This window comes from Canis lupus, chromosome 22 (genome assembly GCF_048164855.1).
Source record: "Canis lupus baileyi chromosome 22, mCanLup2.hap1, whole genome shotgun sequence".
NCBI classification, from domain to species: Eukaryota; Metazoa; Chordata; class Mammalia; order Carnivora; family Canidae; genus Canis; species Canis lupus.
In genome coordinates, this window is record NC_132859.1 from 29,198,340 (window position 1) to 29,218,131 (window position 19,792).

Below are 19,792 nucleotides of genomic sequence, written 5' to 3' on the forward strand. Positions count from 1 at the left end.
ATTATTTGAAAACAAAAAGTTATAAAAATAAAACTTCTAAGCAAATTAGAGCCTCAAATTTAGATTTTATAAATGTTTACAAATAATATAAACAGGTTAAGTCACCTCCATGACAAAGAAAGAACAGGAGAACCAGATTTTCTAACAGATTTTCCAAGGTTAGAACTTGCCTCATCCAACAGTCTTATGCAAACTGACCCCTATACTGATCCCTATTACTTAGACTTCTGTTACCTAAATATCTCCAACCAGAACCACAAGGGTCCACAGTATGTCCTGAACCTTGTAGCCTTAAAGTAGAAATGTCAGGTGGGAATGCGCAGGGATGGGTGTATTGGTAAGAAGTATTCAAATGCTTCATTCAGCCATTATGCAATTTCATGTTTCCTCTCACTCTAGATATTTTTTTCAAAACTTAAAATATCACCCAGGAACTTTTGACCCTATGTTGATTTTCCAACATGAAACAGGCTAGACCTTAGTTGCTTTGGAAACTGGTAAAGTTATGCATGAATGTCAGCATCAAGTAGGAAGAAATGAGTTTTGGGATAAAGACAACCAGGATTCAGACCCTAACTCAGCTTAAATTATATTCTAGCTCTGTGACAATGAACAGAAACTCTTTCTATAAAATCTTTCTTCTGTAAATTGGCAATGAGAAAAAAAATAAATACCTGGCAGAGTTATTATGCAGGTCAGCTATGATGTGTTTAAGAAGCTAACAGAAGGGATCCCTGGGTGGCTCAGTGGTTTAGCACCTGCTTTTGGCCCAGTGCATGATCCTGGAGTTCCAGGATCAAATCCCACATTGAGCTCCCTGTGTGGAGCCTGCTTCTCCTTCTGCCTGTGTCTCTGCCTCTCTCTGTGTGTATGTGTGTGTGTGTGTGTGTATGTGTGTCTCATGAATAAATAAATAAATAAAATCTTAAGAAGAAGAAGAAGAAGAAGAAGAAGAAGAAGAAGAAGAAGAAGAAGAAGCAGAAGAAGAAAGAAGCTAACAGAGTTGATGAGTTCACAGAGAGCAGTCAAAAAAGGACTGCCCAGTTACATGAAAGAGTTTTTAAGAAGAATTGGTATTCTAGAGTTTGGAAAAAGGTTATTCTTCCATTTTTTACCATTCACTTTCATCCTCAGCTACCACTTAATTCTATCTAAGGTAGTAATGTTTAACCTCCAGGAAATCTAGACTATGCTGAGTTCCATGCTGGGCATATTCTCCCTGTAGGGCCTGCAATGAAGGTTTGGATCACTCAAAGTCTGGCAAGTAATTTCCTGTCTACTCAATGACCTTTTTTTAGAACAAAGAGAAAAATCAGTATGGATGGAAAAAGCTAATACATTTGAAGTTTAAGAATGACTTTAGCAGGTTTTCAAGTGCTGGTTTATATTCACTGATAAAGTATCTTTACATACATACTTCAATTAAGCTGATAAACTTAGATTACTGAAATAATCATGACTAAGGGCAGTGATATAGAGATGCTTGTATATACTGGGACTATTTGTGGAAGGCTGCATAAGAAACCAGTCACCATGGTTGTCCTAAAAAAGAAAAGACAGGCACAAAGGTCAAGAGCAGGAAAGAGAGTAACTTTTCATCGGACAAACTCATTCTATGTGATTTTTTAAGACCATATTCTTCTATTACTTGTTAAAAACATTATTAAATATATAATTTGCAAGTAAGAAAAGTGTTTCCATAAATATTAATGATTCCATTAAGTAGCTAGGCAGGTAGATAACAGGAAGGGGGTCATTGCCTATGGTCTTCCTATGACCTATGAGGGAAGAATTCCAGTTCCTACATAAATAAATGAAGCTACTGTCTTGTCCCTTCCCAGTAACACACTTGATAAACAAAACACCTGGACCAATACTCAGGATATATTTCTGCGACAAGCTTTCTGTTGTGTGCACATGAGAAGATGCTGCCTTACAAACCAGCCAGTTCAAACTTCTGTGCAGAGACAGTCACATTTCATCCAAATGACCATTTGTAAGTACCAATAAGTGAAAACCCCCACAATAATGTCACTAGAGGTGAGAATAGCAGAATAAAAATAGTGGGTTGAGCACTGAAATTGGCTTCCAGGGTGGTAAAAAAGTGTTTGCCTTTGGGAGGCCATTAAGCAGGCAATGACTGTCTGCAGTTCTGCCTGCAGCCTCTGCAGTTGTGGCTCTTGTGAAGGTGGCTATTAAAGTCTAGATGAGATGTCACAGAGGGCCATCATGAAAGACTTTGCAAATGAATAGAAATGGCAGGACTTTCAATGGAGAACTAGTTCTGTTACATCAATGTCCTGTTTCCGCCTGAGCCACAACCTGTAAGTCCCACCTCTCTGACTTACTGAGGGGAAGATTCAGGTGAGATAAAGAAGATCAGGATGTAAACTGACTAGTTGCTCTGGAGAACTTGGAGCATAAGGCCTTATCTTCAGAGACTGACAATAACATTAATTGCCAGCTACAACCCTGACAATAGAAACATTAAAAAAAAAAACTTACATTCTAAGATACATATAGAGTTTTAAGTTTACAAACATGATTTTTTACATGTGTCCATCTGTATAACCACATCCCAGGTAAAGTTCTGACTTCCGTGATCAAAGAATACACTCTGCATGAATGCAAATTGGTGTAGCCACTCTGAAAAACAGTATGGAGGTTTCTTAAAAAGTGAAAAATAGAGCTATCCAATGATCCAGCTGTTGCACAACTAGATATTTACCCAAAGGATAAAAACATACTTGGTTGAAGGGGCACATGCACCCTAATGTTCATAGCAGCACTATCAACAATAACCAAATTATGGAAAGAACCCAAATGTCCATCAACTGATGAATGGATAAAGAAGGTGTGGTATACATATACAATAGAATATTACTCAACCATCAAAAAGAATGAAATATGCAACAATGTGGAAGGAGCTAGAGTCTATGATGCTAAGTGAAATAAGTCAGTCAGAGAGAGACAAATGCCATATGATTTCACTCATGTGGAATTTAAGAAACAAAACAAATGACCATAGGGGAAGGGGGAAGGGAAAAAAAGGTGGCAAACCATAAGAGACTCTTAATAGAGAACAAGGGCACCTGGGTGGCTTAGTTGTTTAAGCATGACCTTTGGCTCAGGTCATGATCCTGGGGTCCTAGAATTGAGACCTACATCAGGCTCCCTCTCAGCCTGCTTCTCCCTCTCCTTCTGCCACTGTCCCTGCTTGTGTGCTCGCTCTCGCTCTCTCTCTCTTTCTCAAATAAATAAATAAAATCTTGAAAAAGAAAAAACAATTGAGAACAAACTGAGGGTTGCTAGAGAGGAGATTGGTAGGGAATATGGGATAAATGGGTGATGGGCTTTAAAGAGAATACTCATCATTATGAACAACTGGGTATTATATGTAAGTGATGAATCATTAAATACTATCCCTGAAGCCAATATTACACTATATGTTAACTAAATAAAATGTAAATTTAAAAATTGATATAAAAAAGAAATATTGGGGGATATACCCTAGATGATTCTACTTAAATTATGTGGAAGAATAGGCAAAATTAATGTATTTGTATATCCACCACCAGATCAAAATAGAGAACATTTCAACACCTGAGATGACTCCCTCTTACCCCTTTCTCAGTCAATACCATCTCTACCAGAATGAACTGTGAATCTAACACTACAGATGACTTTTGCCTATTATTGAAACTCACCTAAATGGAATCTCCATAGTATACACTTTGTGTTGGTGATTAATCCAGATTGCATCATGCATCAGTATTTCTTTTTATAAGGAACAGAATTCCACTGCTTGAATATACTGTATTTTGTTTATCCGTTTTCCTATTGACAGACATTTGGGCTGATGCAAGTACTTAGGATGCTGAATAAAACTTCTGTGAACATCCTTGTATATCTTTTTGTAGATATGTGCCCTAATTTTTCTGCTAGATAAAATTGGAATTACTGGGTCATTGTGTGGGCATTCGTTTAGCTTTAACAGATGTGACCAAATGGCATAAACTCTTTCATGAGAGTTCAGAAAATTTAGAGAACTCTTCACTAATAAGGAGAAAGTCTTTTTCCTCCACATCGTCTTCCCAGGTGCCAACAGCCCACACTGGGCTCTATCTTCCTAATTCCTACCTTCTCTACTTTCCTGACTCCTCTGTATCTGCTCAGGGTGATCCAATCTTTATTCCCAGAGTTCGGCCTGAAAAGCATAAGTGATCTGTACTTTTAAATTCTGCACATTTTCATAAGAGAAGACACCTCTCCAGAATGACTCTTTAGCATTTTCTAATTAAGAAGAAATAATCCAACACATAAGAAAAGGTCCAGAGGACTGTAAATTCTCAGAAGCTAAGGGAAGAGTCCATTTGAAGGAAAAAGGGCTGTTTAGTTAAATTAAGCACTTCAAAGAAGTCAAGAGAATGTGAATTAAGAAAAAAAGACATGGGAATAGGGAGGATGAAGAAACCAAGCATGGCAATATGTTGATGACTATTGTAGCTGGCTAATGAACAAGTTCATTATACTAATCTCATTACTCTTGTATATTTCTGAAATTTTCCATAATCAAAAATAAATTTAGTCATTTTAAAGTTTTGATAACTTTTGAAAAAATAGTTTCATTTGTTAGAGTAACTGTCTAAGAAGCATGCTTGCAAGGGCATGGGCCATGAGAAAGAAGCAATGTAGGAAGGTTTGCCAAGGGGACACCTGGGTGGCTCAGTCAGGTAAGCCTCTGACTCTTGATTTTAGCTCAGGACATGATCTCAGGGTTGTGGGTTTGAGCCCCAAGTCAAGCCCCACACTCAGTGCAGAGTCTGCTTGTCCCTCTTCCTCTGCTCCTCCCCCGCCCCCACTTGTACTGTCTCTCTCCCTCTCTAAAATAAATAAAGGAGGAAAATCTAAAAAAACAAAAGAGAAAAAGATTTGCCATGAACATCTAGGAGATTCTGATAAATTGGGTAAAATAAAGGAATGAGGGATCCCTGGGTGGTGCAGCGGTTTGGCGCCTGCCTTTGGCCCAGGGCGCGATCCTGGAGACCCGAGATCGAATCCCACATCGGGCTCCCGGTGCATGGAGCCTGCTTCTCCCTCTGCCTATGTCTCTGCCTCTCTCTCTCCCTCTGTGACTATCATAAATAAATTTTAAAAATTTTTAAAAATCCATTAAAAAATAAAAAATAAAATAAAATAAAGGAATGAAGGAAAGATTCAGTGAGCATTTTAAAAATCTACCTAAATATTAAATAAGCATGAATATATTTTTAGACAGACAGATAGAAGCCAAACGATGCTGTTCAGCTACAGAGACCAGACTGTTAGGAGTAACACATTATAAAAAAGTGTTCCTAACCCACAAACTTGAAAACTCATCCTTCACAGACCTCAAAATGTCCCATCTGCCCACAAGTCCCTGATGCTCCCCCTTTCTCCATTCCCTAATATGGAGGGTTGCCATATCAACAGAATAGTGTCTTTGGGGAGTCACCTGATACAATAAAAAAGAAGATAGTACGGATGTCTGGGTGGCTCTGTGGTTGAGCATCTGCCTTTGGCTCAGGGCCTGATCCTGGATTCCCAGGATCAAGTCCCACATTGGGCTCCCTGCATGGACCCCATTTCTCCCTCTGCCTCTCTTTCTGTGTCTCTCATGAATAAATAAATAAAATATTTTTTTAAAAAGATAGTAAAACAATTTTGTGACAATCTTTTAGTACTTAGGCTAGTTTCCCTAACAGAACATTTCCTACCCACAAAGGAAGAGAGAAAATAGTCACAGAAAAGTTAACAGCAAGAAGGGTCAAGTGAGATCTCCAATGTGCTATCAAAACTGGAGTTCCTGTGAGCTAAAGTCCAGGCATCCCCCATCAACTTCCTTCATGTTGCCTTTGCTGTGCTATTATCCAACCAAGCACAACCTTGCCAGAAATTAAAAAGTGTCCTGAGTTGTTCCTCAGCTTTCCAAGGCTACCAGTACTGCTGTAGCAGGGAAGAACTGTCAAGGAATGCAGCCACAAATACACGGGCAGCAGTTGCATAGGATCATGTGGCGCAGGTAAGGAGGCCTCCTGAGAAAGGTGGAGAGGTTGGTGATGTTGCTAAAAGAAGGGATGCCTGAAGGAGCACAGGTCCTGACCGGCTTTGAGGGTACAGGCCAACATGTCAGGCCTCAGACATGCAAGGAAAAGATCAGAGTCACATTTTATTATTTTTACTTCTATATTACTGAAGAAACTCAGTAATTATAGTCTCAGATAGTGGCCTTCAATTCTTGACTGAAATCAACAGAAAAAAGGTGTGTGTATGAATGTATTTGTGTGTATGTACATATACACATTTATATGTATATAATATGTATGAAATATATTTATACATGTATATGTGTCTCTGTTTTTAATTTTTATTAATATCCCAACCCTTGATATGAAAATCACTGCTCCAAAAAGGTCTTTAGAAAAAATTCATCTAGCAAATAGCCCCTTAAATGCCTGTACATTTCACAGGAGCTGTGATTTTATTTATTTTTTTAATATTTTATTTATTTATTCATGAGATACACACAGAAAGGCAGAGACACAGGCAGAGAGAGAAGTAGGGTCCATGCAGGGAGCCCGATGTGGGACTTGATCCCGGGACTCTAGGATCATGCCCCAGGCCAAAGGCAGATGACGCTCAACCACTGAGCCACCCAAGCATCCCAGAACTGTTATTTTAAATGCCTTTTGGAAACAAGTAGGAACTTTAACTCTATGAAGTATCTGGCATAAATAGAAAAAAAGTAATAAAATAAAATGAGCTGAAACAGAAAATAAATATCTGCTCATTCCACATGGTAAAAGTCAGTGTTGTTTCATGAAGTCTGCATCATTTATGTGAGTGTATGGATACTGGCTCTCAAGATAAACTGTATTTTTTTATTGGGTACTGTAGTCACAAAAGTTTGAAAGCCATTGTTTAGAGCATAGTTGTAGGGCTTCTCCAGTGACTAGACAAAATCTATGTCTAAAACATCAAGTGGGTGATTTGAGGCTAAGTCTTCTTTACAATAGAATCAAAGGATGTGAAGGGTCCATTTCTCAGATAGAAATGAAGTGGAGTTGCCCTACCTAGAAGAGGATTACATTGCTCTCTCTACCACTATCATCAGCTTTTCGCCTGACAGAACAAACCTACCTCCTGCATCAAGGCTGAAATCTGAACCTCCCACAGTGGCATTTTTTTTCAGTCTTTTGAACAATTTTATTTTCTCCCTCCAACCATAATAATATCCACATTTCATCCTAACTGGAGGGTCTGTAAACACAGGCTTATCCAGCCCACTTACAGGCAAGGCCAATGCTGCTTCTTGAAATGGTCCCATCATAGAACCTCTGGTCATCCAACCCAAGTGCCCTGGCTTTATCTTCACTATATCTTCACTTCATTGAATCTCATTCTAGACTTTAACTTATCCATGGCTTCCATGATTTTCACACATTTTTCCCCACAGAATGTGTCTGACCTTTACTGCATTGCCACCACCTTTGGGTCTTGAGTCTTCTTGTCAGAACTATCACCCCTGGAACTTATTCCCTCTTTCCTGGAACTGCTTTTTCCTTTGCGTGGCATCTTTGAAACTTGTGTCTGACCTCTCAACTCCAGAGTGGCATTTTTTTTTAAATGTGTGATATAAAGGCACTGACATCTTCAGATTTGTTTGAAGTATATGAAAAATATTTCCAGTCTGTGAGAATTCAATTTGCTTATATTTTGTACTTGAAATTAATTCTACCAATATTTTTTCAGGATTTTTTTCTTCCTTTATTTCACAATATTTTTTTCAAATCTATTCTTTTTTTTTTTTTTAAGTAAACTCTACCCCCAACATAGGGCTCAAATTCACGACCCTGAGATCAAGAGTCATATGTTCTACCAACTGAGCCAACCAAGTGCTCTGTATTTCATATTATTTTAAACCAATCTTGCTACCCAGAGTCAAGTTAGCACCATGTGGAGATTCCACTATATCCCATTACAGGATGTTCTTTGTGGGAGCATACATGCTCCCTATACCCTTTGCAATTCCTATTTGTTCCTGTACCAATAGGGTAAACATAAACCATGGTTTCCCTGAATACTGAACTATATTCTAATGAGCTTTGAACATGCAGAATTCAATACTCTTTGTTCACTTAGCAGACATGGAATTCCTCCACCAAAAAGTGTTATCTTAACCTAGTGTTTGATGCACAAACTTGGTAGAAAAAAAATTATACCTTTATTTTCACATCAAACTAAAGCTTAGCACTTCAATTATAAATGTAGGCAACAAACCTCAATGTTATTTGCAGTACATATGATTGTGTTATAGATATTTTCATGTCACATCAGAGATATTACAAATATCTCAAAATATCATTTATATTCATTACTTTGAAATATGACAACTGACCTAACGCTAGGTCTATTTAATGTATTAAGTATCATATGTATGGTGATATTTTTAAGATTTGATAACTTAATTTTAATACAATTGATTACTTTATAATCCTATATATTTTATGTTATGCATTTTTTTATTGTTTTGTGAGAAAAATCAATGGGATTCACCAAATTTCTAAAGTGTGTCAAGTGCTTAGAACATGCCCAGCTCATATTAGCACAATGTAAGTTTTATTTAAACAGGAAAAATAAATTTAATGGGTTACTGGCAGGGAGTGGTACAGAGTTATGGTCTGGGAACGCTAGGTAATGGAGGGAAGGAAGCAACTTAAAAAGAAAATGGGAAAAAAATAATTTCACTAAGTAAATCTCCACTATGTACTACATGATACTGTTAATGTATATTTAAAAATAATTTTATGCTTATTTATAAAGCAACTCTTAAAAACAAAAGGCACATTTTAAATCTCTTATAGGTGTTTGAAGTCACTCTTTTCTAACATTACATTTAGAGCTTACAGATAAAATACTCTTCAGAAAAAGCCAGAGACGGAGCGTCTGCAAAAAGACCAATTGCACATGCAAGCACTGAGACCACACCCTGCTTTTTCTTAGTGTAGAACAAGTCCTACTTATTGAACAGCAGCAGATTATTACTAAAAAATAAGACAGATGAGATTTAAGAAAAGCATTATCACCTGCACTGTTAAAATCTCTTTAAATAGGTAGCTTTAGGGCAGCTCATTTAGGAACCAAAAAAAAAAAAAAAAAAGGCAAGTAATGTGTTAAAAGCTATATTATGAGAAAGCCAAACTACCACCTTTAGACTCTAGAATACCCCCATCAACCTGCAGACCTTCTGGCATGGTGACAGTCTCTGAACTGCCATGTCTAAGGATTATCTTTCAGACAGTAAAGTCCAAAGTGGGTCTCAGTCTTTCTGAGATATCTTTTCTGCAAAGTAAAGTGTCGTGTCTCAAGGTTAGACTATGAGCACCACTCACCAGGCTTCTATCTACCCTCAACATATTTTCCCTACTGCAACCAAAAAACCATTGTTTCTAAATTCATATATGATCCTATCAACCTTCCTTCCAAAAAAACCTTTTATTTTTTTAAGATTTTATTTATTTATTCATGAGAGACACAGAGAGAGAGAGGCAGAGACATAGGCAGAGGAAGAAACAGGCTGCCTGCAGGGAGCCCAATACGGGACTCGACCCCAGGACCCTGGGATCAGAACCTGAGCCAAAGGCAGATACAACCACTGAGCCACCCAGGCATCCCCCCAAAAACCTTTTAGGCTCCTCATTTCTCTTAAAATCTGGACAAAGTCCTCCATGTAGCTTATACAGTCCTGCACACCCTCACCTGAGCCCTGCCTTCTAGCCTTGCCCAGCACCAAACTCCCTCCTTTACCGCTCCAACATACCAGACCTCTCTGTACCTCCCCCTCTACAGACCCTTAGCATGTACTTATGCCTCCAACTAGAGTGTTCTCCCCAACCTCCTCCCCAAGTTAAAGCTTTTGCATCCTTCAGATCTCAATGTCAGTCCAAGCATCAGTGTATCAGGAAAGCCACCCATACTTCCCTGATGACCAAGTTTCATCAACTCAATGATGCATGTTTCTTCCCCTTGAAGCATGAAAGTATGTCCTATAAGTAAATGGAGTCCCCCAGTCACTGCTGGCTCAGCTAAAGTCAAATTCTTCCAGAAAGATTTTGCACTTGCTTCTACCAGTCATCTCAGGGAACTACCAACCTAAAATTCCTTTAAACTCTCTGCTTGAGTTTTTTGGACATAGTACTAACATGAATTCAGATTGAAAACCCTGAAGTACTGACTTGGCATCAGAATTCTTAGGGGAGTTTTATTTTCCCCCTACCACCCTGTGTCAAGGTTGAGACCAGCAAGTTTCCTTGTTGTCCCTTACTGTGAGATCAGTTTTTCCTTATTTTCCCTTTTATTGAGCAGAACAGCCTTTGGTACCCCAGCTTAATGTGGCATTCCCTTCTAGGGTTTCCATTGTGGATGATTTTTTTCTTAGTGGTATGTAGAATAACCATGCATCATATAAAGATTGCCTCTAAATTTTGAATAAATACAGAGGTTTAAATTCCTGTTTTCTAACTTGCCACAATTGTAGTTTCAGTTTTGTTCCTGTTATGTGACTAAATCTACCTCCCTTACTACACTATACTACTATAAGCTCATGAGGACTGGGGCATGAGACCTCATTATTTTCATCACTGCAAGCCTAGAGGCTTGCACAGAGCTTGATTTAAATATTAGGTGCCCATTTAATATTAACTGAATGAATTAATGAATAAATAAATGAATGGATTTGTAGAGGAAAGGATGAATGAATGTGATAACTCCTCTGAAGCATAATATACAGACTGTCAAGATCAGGGGCCCATTTGACTTACCACCTTTCCAAATCAACCAGACCTGTGATCCTTTATATTTAGTGCCACAAAAACTAGAACCTGAGGAGCAACACACACCTCCCAGCCCATCCAGATCCTTCAGACCTCCACTCTATTCCTATTTTACCTCTCAGACTACTCCCTGCCTTTCCCCTCACCCTGATTTTCCACTCCTGACGCTTTGGCTGTAGAGCCCTGCCATGAACAAGAGATGTGCATCAGTGCTGATCTGACTGGATTCGTTTCACCAGCCACATCCTCTGGTTTTTCCTATCAAAATACCATTATTTATTGGGGGCAGAGGGCAGCCAAGAGTCTTGTACTGGATACTCAAGTGAACAGTAGCCTTTGACTCTTCAAAGTCAAGTGAGATTCAGGTTTCTTAGTCTCCAGGGTCTCTAGTTCTATCATCCTTCAGCAATCAATCCCACTATAGTTTTCTTAGATATAAGCATATTTTTCTCCAGATTCTAAGATCTTTGTGCCCAGGAACCATAATACAACCAATTATGATTTAAGTGTCCTAGATTTGAAGTCAAACTGCATTTGAATCCTTTGTCTGCCATTCTGTGGTCTTGGATAATTCTCAACTTCTCGGTGGCTGTTTCCACATTAATAAAATGAGGAAAATGGCCTCCTCATGGTGCATAAAGTGTGTAGGAAAGCAGATTCCCAATAATACTGCCTTTGAGGCCATCATTCTTTAGCTATGAGCCCCTTGGTTTTTTACTATTTCTGATTTATTCTGTCTATCTTAAACTCTGGGATTGGGGACCACCTGAAGACTATACTACCTGCTGCTGGTTGCTTTTGACATCTGTTGTCTATCTGCCTTCCTGGTGTCCAAGTATCACCAGTTCTCAGACACCTCCATTATCTTCCCTACCCACACACACCAGCGTCCTCACAGCTTATGAAATCTTCATGCCTAAACACAGTTTTCACTTGAAGCCTGCTTCCTCTCCTCTGATATCCTACCTATCTGGATGGCAGGGCAATTACACATTAGCATCACACTCTCCCTGTTTTACTATTTAGTTTCCAGGATTCAGTCTTACCCTATCTGGCCAGTACTACAACCTTCAAACTCAAGTTTTATCACCAGGAAAGTCACTTCTGATTTAGAAGCCATAAATAAAATACAATAAATGGTCTCCACCAAAGCTGACCACAGACCAAGTTTCCAAAGTCGGGAAGGACTGTCATGTCCCACAACATTTTAGCCTCTATCTTACATGGGTCCTCATGCTGTCGTGTTGCCTCCTTCCATCCATGGACCACTTTGTTTGTCTCAAAGTCTTACTACTTACTTCTCTTCTCACACTGACCATCAAGACTTATAAAGTCAATGTTCTATTATTTCCTCATCCATTTGTCAATAACAAATAAGGGTATTTGTATCCACTCTTATAAGAATAAAACCATTGAGTAAAAGATTGAAGATGAACAAGGTATCTTAGTCCCAGAGTATCATTCTATAGATCACTGGTTGACTACATTGAAGAAGAGTGACCTTTACAAGGAAGAAATCAAGGAGAAAACATCTAACCAAACTTAGGCTGTAATCAAATTTAACATCTTCAATAATGGGACAAACTGATGTATGCTTCTTGTTGACATGCACCAAGAAGACCTCAAAGCTTTGAATTACTCTTGCCAAAAACATTTAACATGGATATAATCCTAAGGAAAAAATGAGATGAATCCAAATTCAGGGACATTAGCCTGGACTCTGAAAACATTATTTTAAAAAGGGAGGAGTGGGAGGGAGATCATTAAGGAGCAAAATTAATAAGTTCACTGCATGAGTGCATGATCCTTGGTTTAAAACACAAAAACAGGGATCCCTGGGTGGCAAAGTGGTTTAGCGCCTGCCTTTGGCCCAGGGCACAATCCTGGAGACCCGGGACTGAATCCCACGTCGGGCTCCCGGTGCATGGAGCCTGCTTCTCCCTCTGCCTGTGTCTCTGCCTCTCTGTGTGTGTGTGTGTGTGACTATCATAAATTAAAAAAATAAAAAAATAAAAAATAAATAAAACACAAAAACAGCCATAAAGTACATATTGGGATAAATATACAAATTTGATTATGGGCCATACATTATTTAATGATATCTAATTAATTTATCTAAATTACTTTTCTTGAGTGTGATAATCATATGGTGTTTATACAGGGATGTTACACTGAAATATTTAGAGGTGAAATATTATGCTGTGTGAAACTTATTCTTATACATAAATATTGATACACACACATACTCAGAGATGGACAGAAGAGAGTATGAAAATGTGGCAAATGATTAACTGGTGATCTAGATTAAAGGTATAAGGTATTTACTACAATGTTTTTTCAACTTTTCTGTAAGTTTGATATCTTTCAATATAAAATGCCAAGGGAAAAAGTACAAAAGAATGATGCTGTTTCTTTTGATATTTAGGGAAGGAGGAGGTTGAGAAAGGATTTGTAAAAGCAAAAAACATAGCATGGAGCATGGTATTTAAAATGGAAAGCATTCTACCTTCCAAGAGCTTCTCAAAGAAAAGTGATGCTGTTCTCTTATTTGTACTGAAAGTCTCTCCCTTTCTTGCAGCGAGCAAAGCAGGCACTGAACAATGAAATGTGTACAGTGCTTCACAGCATTTCACTTACATTATGCCATTTGACGCTGATGACCAACGTGCAAAGGAGGCAGGACAGGCACTGTTACATTCACCTTACAAATGAGGAATCAGAACCAAGAGAGAGTGGTTGTATTTAGCTCCAGTAACGACAGCTTAGTACATGGCAGAAATAGGTCGTAATCCCCATGTCCCTTCCATCCTAATCAATGTGTTTTCCCCACAATTGCTGTTCACAACACTATGACTATTGATTTCATTAGTCATAGTATTTCATTGACTAGGGGGCGCCTACATGGCTGGGTCACTAGAGCATGTGACTCTTGATCTCACGGTCATGAATTCATGCCCCACATCGGGCATAGAGATTACTTTAAAAATAAATAAATAAATAAATAAATAAATAAAACCACATTATAAAAAGAGATGACTATCATTTCATTGGCCAATATTTATCATGTACCAACCATAAGTCAGGACTACAGATATAAAAAAAATGAATAAAATATTTGTTCAACAATATTCATAGAGCACTTATTCATTCAAAAAATTCTTATTAGGCTGCAAATGCCAGGCATTGGGCTGGGTATGGCGATATCAAGCTAAATGAGACCTTCTAGGGAAGCATAGTCCAGAAAGGCAGACAGAAGCTTTAGACACACTGTGAAGAATGCCTTCAGGGTGGAAAACACAAATGCTCTGGCCAAATGAAAAACAGTACTTCTCCTTCCCTTGCCATAATGATAATCCCACTTTATTGGAATTACTGGTTTTAATATTCACCTTCCTCTGCTAGAGCTTGTTCCCACTACAACAGTCACTGTATATCCATAGAGGAATAACTTCCAAGACCCCCAGTGGATATCAAAAACCTGCAAATAGTACCTGAACCCTATACATACTGTATTTTTTTTCTTTCACTTATAAATGAGGCACAGTAAGAGAATAAACACAAAAACTAATAATAAGACAGAAGACTTATGGGGCACCTGGGTGGCTCAGTGGCAGAGTGGTGGCCTTTAGCTCAGGTACTGATCCTGGGGTCCTGGGATCAGTCCCAAATAGGGCTCCCACCAGGGAGCCTGCTTCTCCCTCTGCCTATGTCTCTGCCTCTCTCTCTGTGCCTCTCATGAATAAATAAATAAAATCTTTGAAAGTTGGGCAGCCCGGGTGGCTCAGTGGTTTAACACGGCCTTCAATCCCGGGTGTGGTCCTGGAGACCCGGGATCGAGTCTCACGTCAGGCTCCCTGCATGGAATGGAGCCTGCTTCTCCCTCTGCCTGTGTCTGTGCTTCTCTCTCTCTCTCTCTCGAATAAATAAATAAAATCTTTAAAAAAAACTTTAAAAATAAATAAAATAGAACACTTACAGAACTATACCATGACAAAGATATGAATATGGTCTCCCTCTCTCTCAAAATTACTTACTGTACTGCACTCACCCTTCTTGTGATAAAATGTCTACGTGATGCGATGACGCGAGAGGAATGTTGCAAGCATTGTGACGTCAAAAGGAGGCTGACCGGCTTTCCCACCATGGTTAGCGTGGGAACAAAACCGCAGAAAGCCAGACTGCTAATAAAGGAAAACTACTTTATAACTGAAGCCCTGAGCAACAGTGTCAGAAACAGAGGAAGTGTGAGTAAATATGTAGAAAATAAAGGAGGTAAGAAGTGGGAGAAGGGACAAAGAGGGAGGGAGAAAGGGAATAAGGGAAGGAGGAGAGAGGGAGGGGGGAGGGAAGGAATATCTTCCTCTGAAATCCAAACTACCCAGTTCCATTATACGGGGTATTGATAGCACCTCCTCTTCTCACTTGCCAACCAGCAGTGACCCGTGTCACACTGTCTTTAATGCTACATTTCCAGGGAAGTGAAGAAAGAGGCCATGTGGGTGAGGCATATCCACAATATCAGCAAACCCACCCACAAACCCACAAGTACTCCTGAGGGCAAAGCTTCATGAACTGCTTTAGGTATATGCAGGGATGTTTTAAGGTTAGTTAACAGAAGAACCCTCTCAATCAATCCCCCTGGCTTTATGCTCTGCTAAGAGCTAGACTTTTTGTCAGTGCTGCTATGAACAGAATTAAAGAGTTGTAAGGAAGGAATTAAGTCATCACAGCCATAATGTGTGTGCGTATGTGTGTATGTGTTCATCATTACCAATATCTTCAAGTAGAGACCCTGCAGAAAACCTAGCATGAGATCCCAAATTCAAAGCTTCTGAGGCCTCCCACAGATACCTGACCTGTGCCAATTTTTCAGTATTCCAGCAGTTGAGGAAGAATATAATATGATGCTAAAGAGTCACAAATATTTTTCCAGCTCATACCTACCTTGAGCTACTTTATGCAGTTCTATAATTAGAATTATCATTGTCATTCTAAAGAGTAAGAATATAATTCAAATGCACACGGTATCACAGGATAGTACATACCATATCCTCAAGTGCTCAAACATGAGGATATGAATTGGCCAGATCAGGAGGTTAAAGCAAAGCAGAGCTGTGGCAAAATCCAAATCTAAACTTGGCCATGATTTCCATGTTCTTGGTACATAGAGGCTTTCTACTTTGTGCAAATTTGAACCTCCCAAAGCTTCCCAGCTTGGCTAGAATTTACTATTCACTCCTCAAACCTGAATCCCTTGAAAGCAAAGCTCCCTCCTCTGTCAATTATACCTTTATGTGTTACTCCAAAATGAAAAAAGATGAGCCCAGTTCTTTTTCCCTGCTTCCCCATTCCATTATAAAACTAAGCATATTCAGATATTTCACCGACTCCTTCAAATATCCTATAATAAGGTAATGGGTACAAAAACCATTTAATACATTGATACATTTTCTCAAGTTTAACCTTTTACTAAAATCTTTAATTTCCCAAAGCATGGAGTGAAAAGGAGGGATGAAGTTAGTTAATACTAAGAAGGCATACTGGTTTTTGCCTCTTAGGAAGCAACGATGAGCACTGTTTTCTTTGAAATAAAAGAAAAGCAAATGAATTTCCTAAGACAAGAGTTGGTGATCCAGAAATCATCTAGGATTATAAAAATAATATTTTGTCTAGGGCTTACTATATAAGGTATATAGTATTATGCCTTTTAATAAATGGAGAAATCAGAGCTTAGAATGGTTAATACTGCCCCAAGGTCATAAACCTACCAAGTGATGGAACTAAAAGTGAGATCCAAGTAATCAGATGCCCCCAGCGAAGGAATAAATTTCAAAGCAGAAAATAATAACTAGTTACTCACTGCAAGGAAAGCATATTTCCATTAAACCTTGAAGTAACTCATCTATCCATAAATATAGGTAATTATAATATACCATGGGAGGATGTGGCCTTAAAACATATCTCCAAGCTCCATTTCTATGCTGGAAAATTTGGTTCTCAATAATGATTAGTCAGAAATTATTTCCCTCACAGACCAAAACCATTTTAAATCTTCTGAAAAAAAAATCAAATTCTGAAGTAAAATCCTTTATTTACCTAGTGTGATTGTGCACATTTTCTTTCTGTTTGTAGGTTTTTTTTCCTGGTCTCTACATTTTTTATTGACCAGTACATAGTAGACATTCATTAAATACTACAATGAGTGAATGAATGAATGAATGAATGAATGAATATCGCTGGCACTCTGTCTTGGGCAACTGTTTAAGACCTACTGACTGGGTGTTCCGTCCTTGGCTATTTCAGTTGTTTTGTTGCCTAATAAGTTACCCCAGAACTTAGTTGGTTAAAACGATAACGATCTTTATTTCTCATGATTCTACATGTTGACTGTATTCAGCTGGGCAGTTTTTCTGTTCCACATGGTATTGGCTGTTTCACTCATGTGGCTACATTCAGAGAGGACTTTGGCTGGGGTGCCTCAGTGTTTTTCTACACGGGGTATCTCTGTATGTCTCATCTTCTAAGAATTCTATACATGGCCTCTCTGTACAGCAGAGTATCCTGAACTTCCATGCAAAATACAGACTAGCCCCAAAATGCAAGCACTTATCAGGTACGCATATGGTTGAACCCAGACTCATTGTGGGAGGTGACAATAGAGAGCGTGAATCCAGGAGGTGTGGTTCATAAGCCACTGTCATAATAGTCTACCTCACAGGACAACTTGTTTCTACTTCTTATCTCTTAGGTACAAACTGATCTAGAATAGTAGAGTTATAACTGTCAGGATCCTTTTCATTAGAAGTAACAAAAACTTAATTCAGACAAACTAAAGCAAAACCCAAAATATGGGAACTCATGTAATTATAAATTCAGGCATAGTTGGATCCAGGTACTCAAATATTGTGTTTGGGACTCCTTTTCCCTCCAGTCTTGGCTCTTTTTAAGTCCATGTTAGCTTTATTTTCTGAAAGATGATTACCATGTGATGAAAAAAAATCAATAGTCCATATTTAAATGGTCTTCATAGCTCACAGTCTCAGGAGAGAGCCCTCAAGATTTTTGATTTCTCAAAAGAAACTATTTCCAATGAGTCAGTGGAAAGGATGCTTTTAGTCACTTTTTTTACTAAAGAATAGTGGTACCAGTTGCTATTGCTGTATAACCAATTGTTATAAAACATAAGTGGCTTAAAATGAACATAAAAGTAAAATAAAGTCATTTTATCATCTCATGGTCTCTCTGGGTCAGAAATTTGATACTGGTTCTGTTGGGCAGTTCTGGCTCAATATCCTTCAAGTGGTGATAGTCATAGAGTGACCAGAGCTAGAAGTGAAGTAGGAGTATGGAGTCAGCAGGAGCAGATGGGAGTAGGCTAGGAATTTCTCTCTATGTATAGTTTTGGGGCTTCTCCATGTGGTCTCTCCACATGGGATAATTTGAGCTTCCTCATAGCTTGATGGCCTGAGTACAGTTGGACAGCTCTCATGGCAGTGCAGACCTCCAGCATGAGTGTTCCAACAAGTAAAGTGAAAGATAAACCATCTTTTGTGACCTAGACCCAGAAATCACACAACATCACTTCTGGATTCTGTTAGTTGTAAGTGAGACACAAGAGATTCAAGAGAAGAGGAATTAGACTCCACCTTTTGATGGTGGGCAAGTATCTATAAGAACACGTGGAGTGAGAAATATTCTTTTGGCCATCTTTGGAAAATACAACCTGCCACAGCAGCCCTTATAGGGCTCTGGCTTGATGCAGGAGCCTCAGTGCTAATATATACTTTACATAGGCCCAAGTTATCATGATGTCATGCTGCAAACATGTTTCTCTGATTTTAAACTACTTCTCTGTTTCAAGCATCCAAGGATTGCCATTTCTTTTTTTAGAGATATGATTTGTGTTTCTGATCTTGTATTTTATTCATCAGGTGCTTGTGTTAGTAGTGGGAAGATAAACAGTGTTAGCCAAGTCCATATGCCAAAACTGGATTTCAACTCTGTTCCTTGTCTCCGGAAACTTTAGTCCCATTTGGTAAAGATTGCCACCAAATTTAAATAAAGTTTATTCTCAAGTTTTAACTTGAGAGAATAAAGCACATGAAACTCTTTAGTTCTCTTGCCAAAGGTGAACCCAGATGTAAGAAGTACAATGAGTCTTGAGCAAAATAGAGTCATACCTTTATGTCAGTGAACTACAGAGCATAAAAATGTGAGAAAGTCTTGAAAAGAAGAAGAGGGAGAAGATATATGACCTACAAGGAAACAACAATTATTCAGAAATCAGTTATTTCAAAAGGAACAAGGTGAACTAAAATACAGTGAATATTGCCAACATGTTAACCAACAATAATTGTCAATAAAATTCTATACTGAGCTAAAACATTATGCAATTGAAAATGAAAATGAAAACAGACAGACTGAATTAACAATCATAAGCCATTGCAGAAAGAACTACTGAAAAGGAAAGGATGGAAATTAAATCCAGAAGGAGGAAGTGAGTTGTAAGAAGCAACAATAAGCATAAAAATTGTAAACATATGGGGTATAAATCAGTTCATTCAGAAGTTCTTTCAGGTCATTAAAGTACAAACTAAAGAGATTGGCCCAGATACATTTTTGATATATTCCTTTCATCATTTATCTGATATATTAGGTGGTGGTCCACATAAGTGCCAACCTTTGCAGAGGTAACCACAAGATCCTTTAACTGTATGTTAGACATCTCTATTAATTATGACAATAATAATTATGACAAAAAGTGTACAAATTATTACATGCAAACTGAACTCTCAAACAGGTAATTTAAAATATCTATGTTAAAAAAATAAATAAATAAAAATAAAATATCTATGTTTAGGGGTATCTGGGTGGCTCAGTCAGTTAAGTGTGCGACTCTTGATTTTGGCTCAGGTCATGAT

General features: G+C 38.3%; 1 long non-coding RNA gene and 1 pseudogene across 1 annotated transcript in view; both read right to left on the bottom strand.

The window, feature by feature from the left end:
• LOC140614092 (uncharacterized) overlaps window positions 1-14,898 on the bottom strand; it is a 34,940-nt gene extending 20,042 nt beyond the window's left edge. Inside the window, exon 1 of the long non-coding RNA XR_012014991.1 lies at window positions 14,848-14,898. This is a non-coding gene — a long non-coding RNA (uncharacterized lncRNA). The remainder of the gene's footprint in view (window positions 1-14,847) is intronic.
• LOC140613726 (peptidyl-prolyl cis-trans isomerase NIMA-interacting 4 pseudogene) lies at window positions 4,190-7,614 on the bottom strand (annotated as a pseudogene).
• Window positions 14,899-19,792: the final 4,894 nt, after the last annotated feature.